The 17,330-nt window shown below is 41.0% G+C and overlaps 1 protein-coding gene across 1 annotated transcript in view; it reads right to left on the bottom strand.

Annotated features, from left to right (window-relative positions):
* LOC126251146 (glutamate receptor ionotropic, kainate 2) overlaps nt 1-17,330 on the bottom strand; it is a 1,402,037-nt gene that overhangs the window by 940,681 nt on the left and 444,026 nt on the right. The gene's annotated exons all lie outside the window — the stretch shown is intronic.

The raw sequence follows: 17,330 nt of genomic DNA on the forward strand, positions 1-17,330 counted from the left end.
AAAATGGTGGGAATTGAAGGAGATGGGACCTGGATAAACTGAAAGAACCAGAGGTTGTACAGAGTTTCAGGGAGAGCATAAGGGAACAATTGACAGGAATGGGGGGAAAGAAATACAGTAGAAGAAGAATGGGTAGCTTTGAGGGATGAAGTAATGAAGGCTGCAGAGGATCAAGTAGGTAAAAAGACGAAAGCTAGTAGAAATCCTTGGGTAACAGAAGAAATATTGAATTTAATAGATGAAAGGAGAAAATATAAAAATGTAGTAAATGAAGCAGGCAAAGAGGAATGGAGATCGACAGGAAGTGCAAAATGGCTAAGCAGGGATGGCTAGAGGACAAATGTAAGGATGTAGAGGCTTATCTCACTAGGGGTAAGATAGATACTGCCTACAGGAAAATTAAAGAGACTTTTGGAGATAAGACAACCACTTGTATGAACATCAAGAGCTCAGATGGAAACCCAGTTCTATGCAAAGAAGGGAAACCAGAAAGGTGGAAGGAGTATACAGAGGGTCTATACAAGGGCGATGTACTTGAGAACAATACTATGGAAATGGAAGAGGATGTAGATGAAGATGAAATGGGAGATACGATACTGCGTGAAGAATTTGACAGAGCACTGAAAGACCTGAGTCGAAACAAGGCCCCCGGAGTAGACAGCATTCCATTAGAACTACTGACGGACTTGGGAGAGCCAGTCCTGACAAAACTCTACCATCTGGTGAACAAGATGTATGAAATAGGCGCAATACCCTCAGACTTCAAGTAAAAAATATAATAATTCCAATCCCAAAGAAAGCAGGTGTTGACAGATGTGAAAATTAGCGAACAATCAGTTTAATAAGCCACAGCTGCAAAATACTAACACGAATTCCTTACAGACGAATGCAAAAACTGGTAGAAGCCGACCTCGGGGAAGATCAGTTTGGATTCCGTAGAAATACTTGATCACGTGAGGCAATACTGACCTTACGACTTATCTTAGAAGAAAGATTAAGGAAAGGCAAACCTACGTTTCTAGCATTTGTAGACTTAGAGAAAGCTTTTGACAATGTTGACTGCAATACTCTCTTACAAATTTTAAAAGTGGCAGGGGTGAAATACAGGGAGCGAAAGGCTATTTACAATTTGTACGGATACGAGATGGCAGTTATAAGAGTCGAGGGACATGAAAGGGAAGCAGTGGTTGGGAAGGGAGTAAGACAGGGTTGTAACCTCTCCCCGACGTTATTCAACCTGAGCAAGCAGTAAAGGAAACAAAAGAAAAATTCGGAGTAGGTATTAAAATCCATGGAGAAGGAATAAAAACTTTGAGGTTCGCCGATGACATTATAATTCTGTCAGAGACAGCAAAGGCATTTGAACAGCAGTTGAATGGAATGGACAGTGTCTTGAAAGGAGGATATAAGATGAACATCAACAAAAGCAAAACGAAGATAATGGAATGTAGTCGAATTAAATCGGGTGATGCTGAGGGAATTAGATTAGGAAATGAGACACTTAAAGTAGTAAAGGAGTTTTGTTATTTGGGGAGCAAAATAACTGATGATGGTCGAAGTACAGAGGGTATAAAATGTAGACTGGCAATGGCAAGGAAATCGTTTCTGAAGAAGAGAAATTTGTTAACATCAAGTATAGATTTAAGTGTGAGGAAGTCCTTTTTGAAAGTATTTGTATGCAGTGTAGCCATGTATGGAAGTGAAACATGGACGATAAATAGTTTGGACAAGAAGAGAATAGAATCTCTCGAAATGTGGTGCTACAGAAGAATGCTGAAAATTAGATGGGTAGATCACATAACTAATGATGAAGTATTGAATAGGATTGGGGAGAAGAGAAGTTTGTGGCACAACTTGACCAGAAGAAGGGATCGGTTGGTAGGACATATTCTGAGGCATCAAGGGATCACCAATTTAGTGTTGGAGGGCAGCGTGGAGGGTAAAAATCGTAGAGGGAGACCAAGAGATGAATACACTAAGCAGATTCAGAAGAATGTAGGTTGCAGTAGGTACTGGGAGATGAAGAAGCTTGCACAGGATAGAGTAGCATGAAGAGCTGCATCAAACCAGTCTCAGGACTGAAGACCACAACAACAACAACATCTTCGATGCTCCACACACCTCTCATGAATGGTGCGTGTTGTTTGACCTATGTATGACTGCTCAAAATTTCAGCAAGGAATCTGGTACACACCCGCCTTACGAAGCAGTAAATCGTCCTTCACAGAGCCGAGTAAAGCCTCAATCTTCGTGAGGGGTCGGAAGATCACTTTAACACAGTGTTTCTCAAGAATACGGGCTATCTTTGAAGAAAGAGTACCCACATAGGGCAGAAACGCCCTATATGTGAAGAAATTACTATCTTCTTCCCCATCACATATCTGCTTTTTAGGTTTTGCAACGAATGCTCTACGAATTTGTTGCGGAAAATATCCATTCGATTTAAAAATGCTCTTGAGGTATGTTAGCTCTCCTTGAAAATTGTCTTCATCGGATATACAGTGCGCCCGATGCACTAAGGTCTTAAGGACACCCATGGTCTGTGAAGGGTAGTGGCAGCTACTGGCATGAAGATGTAGATTTGTGTGCGTTGGTTTCCGATATACGGCATGTCCTAATATGCCATAACTTTTACGGCGAACGACAACATTAAAAAAGGGGAGGCAGCCGTCTTTTTCTATTTCCATAGTAAATATAATGCTAGCATGGATGGAATTCAAATGCTCAAGAAATCTATGTAATTCATCCATACCATGGGGCCATACCACGAATGTGTCGTCCACGTACCTCCAGAAGACCGTAGGTTTGAAACATGCTGAGTCCAGTGCCTTGTCCTCGAAGTCTTCCATGAATAAATTAGCTACCAGAGGGGAGAGGGGGCTTCCCATTTCAATAGAGATAATGGTTTTAATTTGGACAAAGCATGGAATCCGGCTCTTGGAGTAATTAAACTGCAGAGAAGTCGTCATGGTGTCACCGCCGCCGATCAAAGCAAAGCAAAGCAAAGCAAAGATAAGCAGATCGAATGTCTGTACGCCTTCCCCACAGGCGGCGCATGTGTGAGCGTATGTCTCTGCCGCCGATCAGCATATGTGACCCGCATGCGCAGTACCGCCGCGGTGGAGCATATAAGGTCACGCTTGGCACTTGTCGTCAGTCTTGTGACTCGCTCTGAAGATGGCCGGACGATACGCGGCCGAAATATCAGTAGAGGAAATTTTATTTGCGCGGCTGCATGCCCGAAATTTAATAGATTATTCATTACGCCGCGAGAAGTTGAAAATGACTTTTATGTAGTTTTAGAAAAGCTGGCAGAAGAATTTCCTCAAATAAATATTCTGGAAAGATTACCGAATAGAACTGATCTCGTAACTCTAACTGAAAAATTTAAATTTACGACAAACATAAAAAAATGCACCACAATAACTGAAATATCAACAGGTAGGGGTGAGAGAATTAGTGTATTTAAATATGTGGGAGTAACCATACAGCAGACTGAACTATAAAAAATTTCAGTAGGTGTGAAGGTGAATAAAACTGAACCAGCATATGATTTGACAAAAAAGAAACTAAAGTAACAAATGCAAATCCGGAAAAACAAACGTTACACACAATATCAAAATGGCAGGACCAAAATGTATATATGCATATGAATATTTAACGACTAACTACAATCTGGACAGAGTAGAGATACTTGAAAGATTGATTATTAGAAAAATAATGGGTGGAATACAAACTATAGGTGGTCACAAAATGAGAAGTAACGGGGAGATCTAGAAAAATATGCGGAAAGCATGAAGTATTGACAAATCAGACATTAATCTTCTTTGGGCGTCTCTATCGAGTGAAGAAGAACAGGCAAACAAAACAATATTCCTGTACTGTTGGAGAAAGAAATCGTAACAGAGCGGATTACAGAAATAAAAAAAAGTACTAAAAAGGATGTACATAAAAGAATCGGAAATAACAGAAAGAAACCTTTCTAAGGATAAAACACTAAACTTAGAATGATTTCGAGGCAGATGGAATTACTAATCGGAAACAATATAGATAAAAAATGGAAAAGATAACAGGGGAAGGACAAACGATTGGTAAAATGTGAAACAAGTACGAAATAAACATTAATAAAGCTGTTACGTTACCCTACTTGGTCACTATAAATAAAAAAATTAATACTATCGATTCACAAGCTTCGCTTTACGTCTGGCGTCGCACAAGGCCCTAGGAAGCAGGAGAGAAGGAGTACAAGAAACAGATATCGCACAATAATAGCCTCGCCACTTCCTCAGTTCCTAACAACCACTTATGTTGAGATCAAAGCATGGCTTCACACAATGCACTCTTGTACTTCTGACAAAACCTGAAGAACGCCCTATCTTTCTACGGAGAGACAATGAACGACAAACTGACGTAATGTAAAGGGCAAAGAAATCATGCACTTGAATGTGGTGAGAAACAGACAAGAAAATAGCCCCTTAGCACACATAACATAAATTAAGGGTGCAAAATAAATAAGGGAAAGGATACTGTGGTTTTCCTCTGCGAAATCTGAAGTAATGTTGTTTAATCCAGTATTTATGGATTCACAATTAAGGTAAAATAACCACGTAGCAAATATAGCACCTTAATTTGGACTCCACGTCTAGACACAGTTTAAGACGCCACAAACTTTAAGATAGAGAATGTGATATGAAATTAAGAAAGTTAAGGATTTTTAACACTACAATTAAATGTCACAGGTCCACATATGCGATTATCTTTTATATAAGGAAAGTTTGCCAACTCAAGTATCCAAGTTGCTGTCAAGAATAGTATACAGATGATTTTTTTTTTTTTTTTTTTTTTTTGAACTCCGTCTACAGGCCGCAAGCGACCCATCGGGACCATCCGACCGCCGTATCATCCTCAGGTGAGGATGCGGATAGGAGGGGCATGGGGTCAGCACACCGCTCTCCCGGTCGTTATGACGGTTTTCGTTGACCGGAGCCGCTACTATTCGGTCGAGTAGCTCCTCAATTGGCATCACGAGGCTGAGTGCACCCCGAAAAATGGCAACAGCACGTGGCGGCGGGATGGTGACCCATCCAAGCGCCGGCCACGCCCGACAGCGCTTAACTTCGGTGATCTCACGGGAACCGGTGTATCCACTGTGGCAAGGCCGTTGCCCAGTATACAGATGATTGGGAAAGAAAATTAAGAACCTGTTAGATGACGATCAGTTTCGCTTCATGAAAGGTAAAGCCGACAGAGAAACAGTTCTGACGATGCAGTTGACAACGGAAGCAAGACTGAAGAAAAAATCAAAACACGTTCAGAAGATTTGTCTACCTATAAAGAGCGTTCGACAATATCGAGTGGTGCAAGATTTTCGAAATTCGTAGAAAAATGGGGTAAGCTATAGGGAAAGATGGATAATGTACAATACGTACAACAACCAAGAGTGAATATTAAGGCTGGAAGACGAAGAACGAACAGCACGCATTAAAAAGGGTGTAAGACAGGAACGTAGTCCTTCGTCCCCAGTATTCAGTCTGTACATTGAAGCAGGAATGACCGAAATGAAAGAAAGGTTGAAGAGTGGAATTAAAGTAAAGGGTGAAATGATATCAATGATAAAACTCGCTGGGGTGCAGAATATGGATTGAGAGTAAATCGAAGAAAGGCAAAAGTAACAAGAAGTACCAGTAATGAGAACGGCGAGAAACGTAACATCAGAATTGGTGATCACAGGAAGTTAAGGAATTCTGAAACCTAGGCAGAAAAATAGCGAATGACAGAGCAAGGAGGATATAAAATCCTAATTAATACTGGAAAACGGAATTCCTGGCCAAGAGAAATCTATTTTCAAACGTAGATCTTAGTATAAGGAAGAAAATTCTGAGAACGTACGTTTGGAGCACAGCCTTGTATGGTAGTGAAACACCGACTGTGCGAAAATCGGAACAGAAGACAATGGAAGCATTTGAGATGTGGTGTTACATAAGAATATAGAAAATTATTTGAACTGATGATGTAAAATATGCGGAGGTTCTCCGCAGAAGAGGCGAGGAAAGGAATATGATGGAACATTTGCTAAAACAGCAGGGAAACACTGAGAAGGACAGAATGGCAGGACATTCTCTAAGACATCAGGGAGTAGCTTCCATGGTACTAAAGGGAATTGTACATGGTAAAAACTGTAGAGTAAAACAGAGATTGGAATACGTCCAGCAGATAATTGAGATGAGAAGATTGACACATAAGAGGAATTCGTGTGGGAGGATCAAACCAGTCAGAAGACTGATAATTCGAAATAAATAAATAAATCTAAGGCCGGCCGCGGTGGTCTAGCGGTTCTAGGCACTCAGTCAGGAACCACGCGACTGCTACGGTCGCAGGTTCGAATCCTGCCTCGGGCATGGATGTGTGTGATGTCCTTAGGTTAGTTAGGTTTCAGTAGTTCTAAGTTCTAGGGGACTGATGACCACAGATGTTAAGTCCCATAGTGCTCAGAGCCATTTGAACCATTGGAAATAAATCTAAATCTGACTACGAAGGCTTTCCCGGCGTAATAATTGATAATATTCTTCTCGGGTGTGCAGCCGGATCATAACGTCTTCATGACACAATATTTCCGCGGTCCAACTGGCCGCCATCTTCAGGTGAGAGCGCTGGTGCAGAATCTCGCCAGATGGTTGGGGTCAAGGTGTAATATATCAACACTTCTATTCCAACTTAAATATTTCCAAATTAAATATTTTTGGGGTGGTTCTCCACAGTTCTCTGGGCCCTTCTCTGCAAAAACTTTTGCTCATTTATTTGGAAGTGTTTTTATAGTGGCTCACTGCCTGTTCTGATGTGATAATGCTTATTAATGTTGTATTTACTGTTATGGAAAGTTTGTTAACTGAAACATTTTTCTGTCTGTTTCAGTAATACCTGAATTCATATTTTACATCTTTTTTCTTTTTTACTCTGAAACAGAACACACCGTTGGTTTGAAGTTCTACGATTTGCTACCTCGTGCTAAATTGCTCTGTTTCTACTTGTAAGTCTGTATTGTAAGTCTGTATTGCATGGATTCATTTGATATACTCAGACCTTATTTGGTAAGGAAATACATACTATTTGGAGAAAATATATTTTTAATGGTCTTTCCTCGTTGAAGTGTTATATTACGGGACCTGGAAACTTACCGCTGCCAGCTCCTCGACTACTGTAGTATTTCAAGATGGAACTAATAACATTTGCGACTGGAGCATGGTTTCTTACCGGAGCAGCAAGCATTTACGGTAGTGGCCATCTCAGCGAAAAACTTAAAATTAAGCTTCGACATGATGGCCAGTATAAGCACGGGTAATCGTGGCTGGGGTGGGCAGTAAGATGGTGTCTCTGGCCGGAGCGGGCAGAGCGGCTGGTGTTCGGGGCTCGGTGTCCCTGTGCCATAAAGATAGGCGCCTCCCCGCGGGCTCACAGATAGGCCGTATCTCAACCAGCAGGCGCGCAGGCGTGGCAAAACCGCCGCGAGTAGATCTCCCCTTCTTTGTAGGCGCGCGCTATGCTGTCTGCGGCGTTGAGGGCGGCCCATATTTCAGTATATGCGGCCGCTACAAGCGCGGCTTAGCCGTGATAACGCCCACGGAATAAATGGCCCGCGGCGCTGAAAGAAGCGCCTCCGCTTTACAGGTGGCTGCTGCGACGTTTGTCACGTTACGCCTTCCACCCCCTCCGCCCCCATTCCCCCCCCTCCCCCTCCCACGCAGCAAGTAATGTCTTTGGCAGATATATACTTCAGAGTCGAGGCGGAGGAATGTGCCCTGCCGAAAGTAAGAAGTCTTTCTTGCAGCTCCAGACTCAACAAGAGAGAGAGAGAGTATGCTATCCTCCGCCCGGTGGAAGACTCAGAAGTGCCGAAATTGTGGCTGTATACGTAACGAGATGGAGCAAGTATGAAACTGTGAGTTCGCAAGGGAGATGTTCCACTGCTCGCCTCCTGTTCTTCCAGGTGATTCACCTTTTCCTCGTTTATCTCACGAGGGTACTGAAATATCACACTGAACTATAGTAGGTTCAGAACTGGAGTGAGCCAGTATATATATATATATATATATATATATATATATATATATATATATATATATATATATATATATATACAATCAAATAAATGAGAAAAGGTAAAATAAAGTGCTCAAATTGCAAGGAATCACGCAAAAATATTTAATATTTGAATTTCCAGCTGGAAAAAGAAACGATGACATATGTAAACCGTGACCTCAGCCAAGTGGTTCATACACTACATAAATTCAATAAATCACACAATGATTTCAGTTACTACTAAAACAAACAAAAACATTTCAAATGACACGCGTCCCCAAAATATAAACCAGTCATCAAAAATACTCTTAGTGATCGGTATGCTTTGTTAATTTTTTCAAATTGTTGCATCCTTGAGCCCCCGGTTCGCGATGTACGCTCACCAGTTAATGGTTAACGCTACAGATCACACTTTATTAATAATTATAGCACAGGGTTATATCACCAGTTACAGTTACATTCTCAGCAAGCACACCAAGTCCTTTAATCCATACATGTATTTTTTCATCATTAATAACTTTACGACAGGAGCGGGTATACAATGTAAAAGGCATATTACTATATACATAACTAGGTCTAGATTGGGTCTTAGCATCTATTCCACAATGCCAGGTCTTGTAAGCGATGACATCTCGGTCAGCGAATGATTCCAATCCAGGTAGAGAGGCATTCTCACATCGGACATAGCGAGAGTAAACCATCCACTTCCATTACTCCCTGTGGTAACGTCAAGACTGAAATTAACTCGACATTCACGAAAAAAAAAAAACAGTCCATTCAATATGACACTTTGTGTAGTTCCATTTGTGCCAAGTTTATTCTCCAGGCTTATTAAGTGTTTGTAGACTGGCATGCGATAGCGACGTTGACGATGCACACGTCGACGGGGCATAGTGCTTCAATGCTGTTACCGATTGACCTCACAGCCGATTGACCTGTTTTTGTTTTTGTGAGACATGACGTTGTGTTTTGTGCTGTATTTTTAAATATATGTAGTTCTATTCATTGTATACCCAATTAATTGTGTACCCAATGACTGCCCGCATCACTACTCCAGATTCTGGGCCCATATGTGGATGAAAGCAGGCAGGCGACGAACGTTCATAACAGAACCTCCTCAAAGACATACGTCCATTCTTTTTCTAAAGCCAAACTCATCGTTATCGAACACATCTTCAGGTTTCTTTTCCATTCTTCTGTTTATTATTCTTGTCAGCGACTTGGATGCTGGAACTGTTAAGCTGCTTGTGCGTTAGGTCTCACAATTGTCGGCTCTCGCAATCTGCGGAATTATGTGGATGATGTTTTTCCGAAAGTGTGATGGTATATCGCCACACTCATACATTCTACACACCAACATGAATGTTTGTTTTGTTGCTAATTCCAATCACTGCCCTATTTTATCCCAAGTCTTCCAAAGTTCTTTTAAATTCTCATTGTGTCGATGTCTGTTTCTTCTTCTGTCACATCAGACAAGTCTTCCCCCTTACAGAGGCCACCAGTGTACCTTTCCCACCTACACACTCTAACAGTGGAACTGCCCTTCCTCTCTTAATATTATCACTCATGGTTTTATTTTCACTTTGCTATATGCCGAGTCAGTTCTTCTGACAGTCATTTCCTTTTCAATTTCTTCACATTTGCGCGTTATCTTCCTTGCAGTTCTTATTTACTTTATTACTGAGTGACCTGCATTTCTGTATTCCTTAATTTACCTGAAAATTCGTGTACTTCCTTCTTTCATCGATCAGTTGAAGTATTTATTTTTATGCCAGTGGTTTATCCTGTTACCTTCTTTGTATCAATGTTTTCCTTTCCAACTTTTGTGACTGCCGCTGTTAGAGACATCCATTCCTCTTCAACTGAACTGCCCACTGAGCTGTTTCTTGTGATCTCAGAGAATTTCAAGCGCATCTCTTCATTCCTTACTACTTCAATATCCCACTCCTTTGCCCATTGACGCTTCCTGAGTATTAAGCTTCAGCCTTCTCTTCATCGCCACTATATTGTGATATATAACATTCCATCAGAATTTCTAAAATCATTGGGGGAAGTGGCAACAAAACGACTATTCACGTTGGTGTGTAGAATATATGAGTCTAGCGACATACCATGTGACCTTCGGAAAAGCATCATCCACACAATTCCGAAGACGGCAAGAGCTGACAATTGCGAGAATTATCGCACAATCAGCTTAACAGCTCATGCAGCGAAGCTGCTTACAAGAATAATATACAGAAGAACGGAAGAGAAAATTGAGAATGCGCTAGGTGACGATCAGTTTGGCTTTAGGAAAAGTAAAGGGACGAGAGAGGCAATTCTGACGTTACGGCTAATAATGGAAGCAAGGCTAAAGAAAAATCAAGACACTTTCATAGGATTTGTCGACCTGGAAAAAGCGTTCGACAATATAAAATGGTGCAAGCTGTTCGAGATTCTGAAAAAAGTAGGGGTAAGCTATAGGGAGAGGCGGGTCATATACAATATGTACAACAACCAAGAGGGAATAATAAGAGTGGACGATGAAGAACGAAGTGCTCGTATTAAGAAGGGTGTAAGACAAGGCTGTAGCCTTTCGCCCCTACTCTTCAATCTGTACATCGAGGAAGCAATGATGGAAATAAAAGAAAGGTTCAGGAGTGGAATTAAAATACAGGGTGAAAGGACATCATTGATACGAATCGCTGATGACATTGCTATCCTGAGTGAAAGTGAAGAAGAATTAAAAGATCTGCTGAACGGAATGAACAGTCTAATGAGTACACAGTATGGTTTGAGAGTAAATCGGAGAAAGACGAAGGTAATGAGAAGTAGTAGAAATGAGAACAGCGAGAAACTTAACATCAGGATTGATGGTCACGAAGTCAATGAAGTTAAGAAATTCTGCTACCTAGGCAGTAAAATAACCAATGACGGACGGAGCAAGGAGGACATCAAAAGCAGACTCGCTATGGCAAAAAAGGCATTTCTGGCCAAGAGAAGTCTACTAATATCAAATACCGGCCTTAATTTGAGGAAGAAATTTCTGAGGATGTACGTCTGGAGTACAGCATTGTATGGTAGTGAAACATGGACTGTGGGAAAACCGGAACAGAGGAGAATCGAATCATTTGAGATGTGGTGCTATAGACGAATGTTGAAAATTAGGTGGACTGATAGGGTAAGGAATGAGGAGGTTCTACGCAGAATCGGAGAGGAAAGGAATATGTGGAAAACACTGATAAGGAGAAGGGACAGGATGATAGGACATCTGCTAAGACATGAGGGAATGACTTCCATGGAACTAGAGGGAGCTGTAGAGGGCAAAAACTGTAGAGGAAGACAGAGATTGGAATACGTATGTTGCAAGTGCTACTCTGAGATGAAGAGGTTAGCACAGGAAAGGAATTCGTGGCGGGCCACATCAAACCAGTCAGTAGACTGATGACCAAAAAAAAAAAAAAAAAAATTTGGGATCGATCAGAAATACTATTTTGGGATGTGGTATCCCTAACATCTTGAAACGTCCAGCGTATTTTCGGAAAAACATTACTCGTCTGTTTATATTTGAATTCTGGGGCATAGATCGAGAAAATGCTCTTATGAAATACGTCGGATGTACTTCTCCTTCCGGCTTAAACTTTGGAAACTGCTTAGCACAAATAACCCTATGCTCTGATTGTAATTCTTCTACTGATTTTGGTGATAATACTATGTTAGAAGGACGTCGTCAAGTATACCTGATCGTTACCGGTGTTGCTTTGCTGTAGATTTTGATGAGAAAAACCCTGTAACTGGTCTGTTAACAGTAACTCACTCTCTGCTCTACCTTCCTAGGTTATTCATGAAGAATGTCATTGCCGTTATACCATTTTGCGCTACTGTTGATATTAGGCTATACTCATCTGATCAGAAATCCTTCGTCTTTTCATATCTCTTCACTGGCGCCCACTATATCTACATTGAGCCTTAGCATCTCACTTTTCAGATTTTTCAGCTTTCCTACCACGTTTAAACTTCTGACATTCCGCGCCACGACGCGTTGAACGTTATCCTTTCATTGTTGTTGGCCTGTCATTTGGTGTCTGTAATGCAGTGGTTTCCATTGCCTTCTACATTCTCATGCCGTTGATCCTTGCTGATTCTTCCGACTCTTTGCGGGCAGTGCAAGAGAGTGCACTGAACCTCTGTCTGCTGCTTCACCCTCTTTGAGCATGCCGTTGGCAGAATAAGGGTGTGTGACGGAACTTCACATAAATTGACATTTCGAGAAAAATTAAAAAGGTCTTTTGTGTGTTAAAAGCATGAAAGACTACGTCCGTGTGCACGATGAATGTCAAATATGAAAGGGTGTAGTTTAATATCTGTAGAGCTCGCAAACAGCGATGCGTTTGACAAATAGCCTTTTTGTATATAGAATCTGTGTAATGCAGGTGAAGAAGAACAGAGATGATGTTTTTTTGGGTTAGATTTTTTTCTCCTAACTTGTTTTTCGTCTATCGGAAGGCCGCCATTGTACCAAGTCCGATATTTAATGTATCTCTGTCTGTAAGTTATCAGAATATATGTCCAACTGTTATTAGAAAGTGTTGGTTACTGAAGTAGTGAGCACCTCCCATAATAGCCATCATTAATTCTAATTAATAACTCTATTTCAGAACTTCGAGCTGCGGGGAGCTCTCTTTCCCTAGCGGTATTTGGTCGGCAATTACGGTGACGATATTTTTTAGTTAGAAATTCAGTCTGTAATATTAAAAGTAAATGCGGGAGACTTCTCTATTTTGATCTTCTTATAGTTTCAAAGCTAGTAAAGTAAAGACAAATTCCATTCATTAATATTTTCGTACTGAATGAGTTCAGTATGTTTAAGATTGGCCGCCTAACGGCAGAAGAGATTCTCCTCAGTTTTTTCCTTGCTGATAAAGAATAGTAAATACAGAAAACATTCCGTTTAATAAGCATAAAAGATATCTCAGGTCCTTTGTGAAAGTTGGTACCTAAATGACCAGTAGTCCATGAGAACCAAATTAATCATTACAGTTTGCGTAAGGGCACGCATATTTTCTTTCCATAATAGCAGCGCTCACGCGAACTATCTGTTAGAAGGCGGTGAGTCGCGCGCTGTGTGTAAAATATTATTTCGTGCGTACTTCGAAATAACCGATGTCCGTACGTATGTTATCGTGGTATTGGGTTATTTCAGAGTCTTATGCTAGCCCAAAATATTTAACAGAGTAAATAATATTGCTGTATTCAGTATTTATTTATTTTTGATTAATCACTGTAAATATAGAATTTAACAAAACTACCAATCCCGAGTACCGCAATAGGTGTCTTCTTACGCCGGAAGTCTTCGGACGCAATTGATGATGATTTTACTCAAAATTTAAGTTTTAGTTGGGTTTGAGCCCGTGACGTGGACTTTTTCATTACTAATCAAATAAGCAACTCGTAGATTATGTCCTTAGGGAAGATGGATGCAGAACCGTAAGTCGTCGGAGAAGACCCTGCTGTACCACTCGAATGCCCCGTGTTGCTGTTGGGAGCAACAATAAGTGATGCCACAACAGCAGCCGCCGTGCAGACAGTCCGTCATTACGATTCAAGCCCATTTCCTGACTGGATAAACCACCCTGTGAGAACGAACAACAAATACGTCTGTCTGTCCTCTCGGATTTAGTATCGTGGTGCCACTGAGATCCTGCATGATGTTTGGTGTGGGCCTCCGAAACTCGTTGATTCTATGTTCCCATGATTTTGGGAGCCCAACTAATGCGATCACCAACATCTAAGTTCGATATATAGTTGTGGACGTTTATCCTTCTTTTTGGACAGATAGTTGAGGATGATTATCTTTCTTACACGAGGTGTAACGCGACCTTCTCAAAAACAAACGACAGCAACATGCTATGCATCTTCTCACAAACAAACGACATTCATATGCTATGAATGCCAAGCTCGCTGCGTAATTTTTGCTTATATACAGAATGTTGTATTGCTACTGTGTCATACACATAAAACACAGGAATCAACCGAAAATCTCCCTCTTAGTCTTTTCGTCACGAGTTCGTCTTTCTCGATACTACTCTTTGTTTCTGTGTTTCGAAGATATTTTTTGGAATAACTGTTTGCTTATTTACTATTTTCTCGCTTATCTCCGGATTTTGTACGTCTCGTCTCACATTAAGCTATCCGCAGACGCTACAGCGTATCTTGTTGTTCCTTCAATCACCGCTTCACTAGCGCACTGAGAGGATACCTTCTTCCACAATTTTATACTTTCCACTATCAAACTGATCTTTGTGCAGTGCCCCTGTTATTATACCCCGTCTCTAAAGCTCCATCTTGAGTGGTATTTCCGGGTGGTCTGAGAGAGTTTTACGGCATCCTACGTACCTCTGCAGTTTTATTTGATCGAATAATTCAAGAGTGCAAATGTCAAACTTTATAAAATCTATTATTTCATGAAACATGTTTTCAGAGCTATTATTTGTTCTCGGTATTCCGCTGAATGTCTCTAGACGTGTTTCAAGTGTCAGGTCCCGGAGAAAATTTTTAAAACACTCTTTAGTAGATGTTACATGGTCTTTGTGCCAAGCTATGCTTCCCTCAGGAGTTCCAAGTGCCACGCCGCAAGGTCTCCGCTATTTAGTTTATGCACAGTTTGTGTGGTAAGCAGAGTGTATATATGGTTTTTCTCTATCAGTTACACATATTCTAATACCTGGAGACAATGAAGATTTAAAAAATAGTAAAAAAGTTGGGGACGTGAACAGACAAAAGAACGTGTGTCCTGAAAATATTTGAAAAGTCATTTCTTCCTCAAAACCACATGGAGTTTTACAGTAAACTTTGAAACATCCGATCCCAAGAATGGAGTTTTCGAAGAAACAGTAGTGAGTGCTGAGAAACTTTTTATTGCAATAAATTTTGGTTATTCTCTTGCAAAAAGTGTGAAAGGTCTTATGAAGTTGTTTTTGTTGACAACGTTTCTACAATTAAATCATTACTGCAGTATATACATACTTGTATTATCGTGACTAAACAGTATTTTCTCAGTATTAGTGTTACTTGAAACAAGAACATCCTTATTGGCACCTAGGACCAGTTATTCCCTGGTATGAAACCTAGAACCTTCTTACCAAATTATTTATTTTCTAATTTCTCACATTATTTATGACAGTGATGATGTGAAGAACATAATTCTCTGGTATGAGAGTATCTTCTCAAGTTTTTGGATACAAATAAGTTATGTAGAAAAAGATATACATGGTATTCTGATTCTCCCGACAAATGTGAGATTTGACACATAGAACATGTGATATTTCCACTCTTCAGTTAACTAAAAAACGAATGTCGATAATTTAGGAACTCAAGGGAACGTTGCGAAGGTTATTCTGCCGTCTTGTGATCGGAACTGTACGTCACGATAGCTTCTGCTCTTGTCGATCAGCCGGCCGCGGTGGTCTCGCGGTTCTAGGCGCGCAGTCCGGAACCGTGCGACTGCTACGGTCGCAGGTTCGAATCCTGCCTCGGGCATGGATGTGTGTGATGTCCTTAGGTTAGTTAGGTTTAAGTAGTTCTAAGTTCTAGGGGACTTATGACCACAGCAGTTGAGTCCCATAGTGCTCAGAGCCATTTGAACCATTTGAACCTTGTCGATCAAAGACTATGGATAAATGTTTCTTCGCGCTACTGGACTCGAACCACCCACCTCCGTTACCGTGCCTTAGGGCTTCTAGCTGTAAAGAGAGTACAAGGTGAACATAGTCCAATGTCGCTGCATGAAAGACGGCTCTCCTTGTTTACCCGATCTTCAAATATTTAGGGACATGTCACAATGAGTGGGACCTGACGAAAGCTGGGTATAACATTGGATTTTGGCTGGAAATTTAATCAATATTTCGCATGAACCATGGACCTTGCCGTTGGTGGGGAGCCTTGCGTGCTTCAGCGATACAGATGACCGTACCGTAGGTGCAACCACAACGGAGGGGTATCTGTTGAGAGGCCAGACAAACATGTGGTTCCTGAAGAGGGGCAGCAGCCTTTTCAGTAGTTGCAGGGGCAACAGTCTGGATGATTGACTGATCTGGCCTTGTAACATTAACCAAAACGGCCTTGCTGTGCTGGTACTGCGAACGGCTGAAAACAAGGGGAAACTACAGCCGTAATTTTTCCCGAGGACATGCAGCTTTACTGTATGATTAAATGATGATGGCGTCCTCTTGGGTAAAATATTCCGGAGGTAAAATAGTCCCCCATTCGGATCTCCGGGCGGGGACTACTCAAGAGGACGTCGTTATCAGGAGAAAGAAAACTGGCGTTCTACGGATCGGAGCGTAGAATGTCAGATCCCTTAATCGGGCAGGTAGGTTAGAAAATTTAAAAAGGGAAATGGATACGTTAAAGTTAGATATAGTGGGAATTAGTGAAGTTCGGTGGCAGGAGGAACAAGACTTTTGGTCACGTGAATACAGGGTTATAAATACAAAATCAAATAGAGGTAATACAGGAGTAGGTTTAATAATGAATAAAAAAATAGGAGTGCGGGTTAGCTACTACAAACAGCATAGTGAACGCATTATTGTGGCCAAGATAGACACAAAGCCCATGCCTGCTACAGTAGTACAAGTTTATATGCCAACTAGCTCTGCAGATGATGAAGAAATAGATAAAATGTATGACGAGATAAAAGAAATTATTCAGGTAGTGAAGGGAGACGAAAATTTAATAGTCATGGGTGACTGGAATTCGTCAGTAGGAAAAGGGAGAGAAGGAAACATAGTAGGTGAATATGGATTGGGGGGAAGAAATGAAAGAGGAAGCCGCCTTGTAGAATTTTGCACAGAGCATAACTTAATCATAGCTAACACTTGGTTCAAGAATCATAAAAGAAGGTTGTATACCTGGAAGAATCCTGGGGATACTAAAAGGTATCAGATAGATTATATAATGGTAAGACAGAGATTTAGGAACCAGGTTTTAAATTGTAAGACATTTCCAGGGGCAGATATGGATTCTGACCACAATATATTGGTTATGAACTGCAGATTGAAACTGAAGAAACTGCAAAAACGTGGGAATTTAAGGACATGGGACCTGGATAAACTGAAAGAACGAGAGGTTGTAGAGAATTTCAGGGAGAGCATAAGGGAACAATTGACAGGAATGGGGGAAAGAAATACAGTAGAAGAAGAATGGGTAGCTCTGAGGGATGAAGTAGTGAAAGCAGCAGACGATCAAGTAGGTAAAAAGACGAGGGATAGTAGAAA

This window comes from Schistocerca nitens, chromosome 1, assembly GCF_023898315.1.
Source record: "Schistocerca nitens isolate TAMUIC-IGC-003100 chromosome 1, iqSchNite1.1, whole genome shotgun sequence".
NCBI classification, from domain to species: domain Eukaryota; kingdom Metazoa; phylum Arthropoda; class Insecta; order Orthoptera; family Acrididae; genus Schistocerca; species Schistocerca nitens.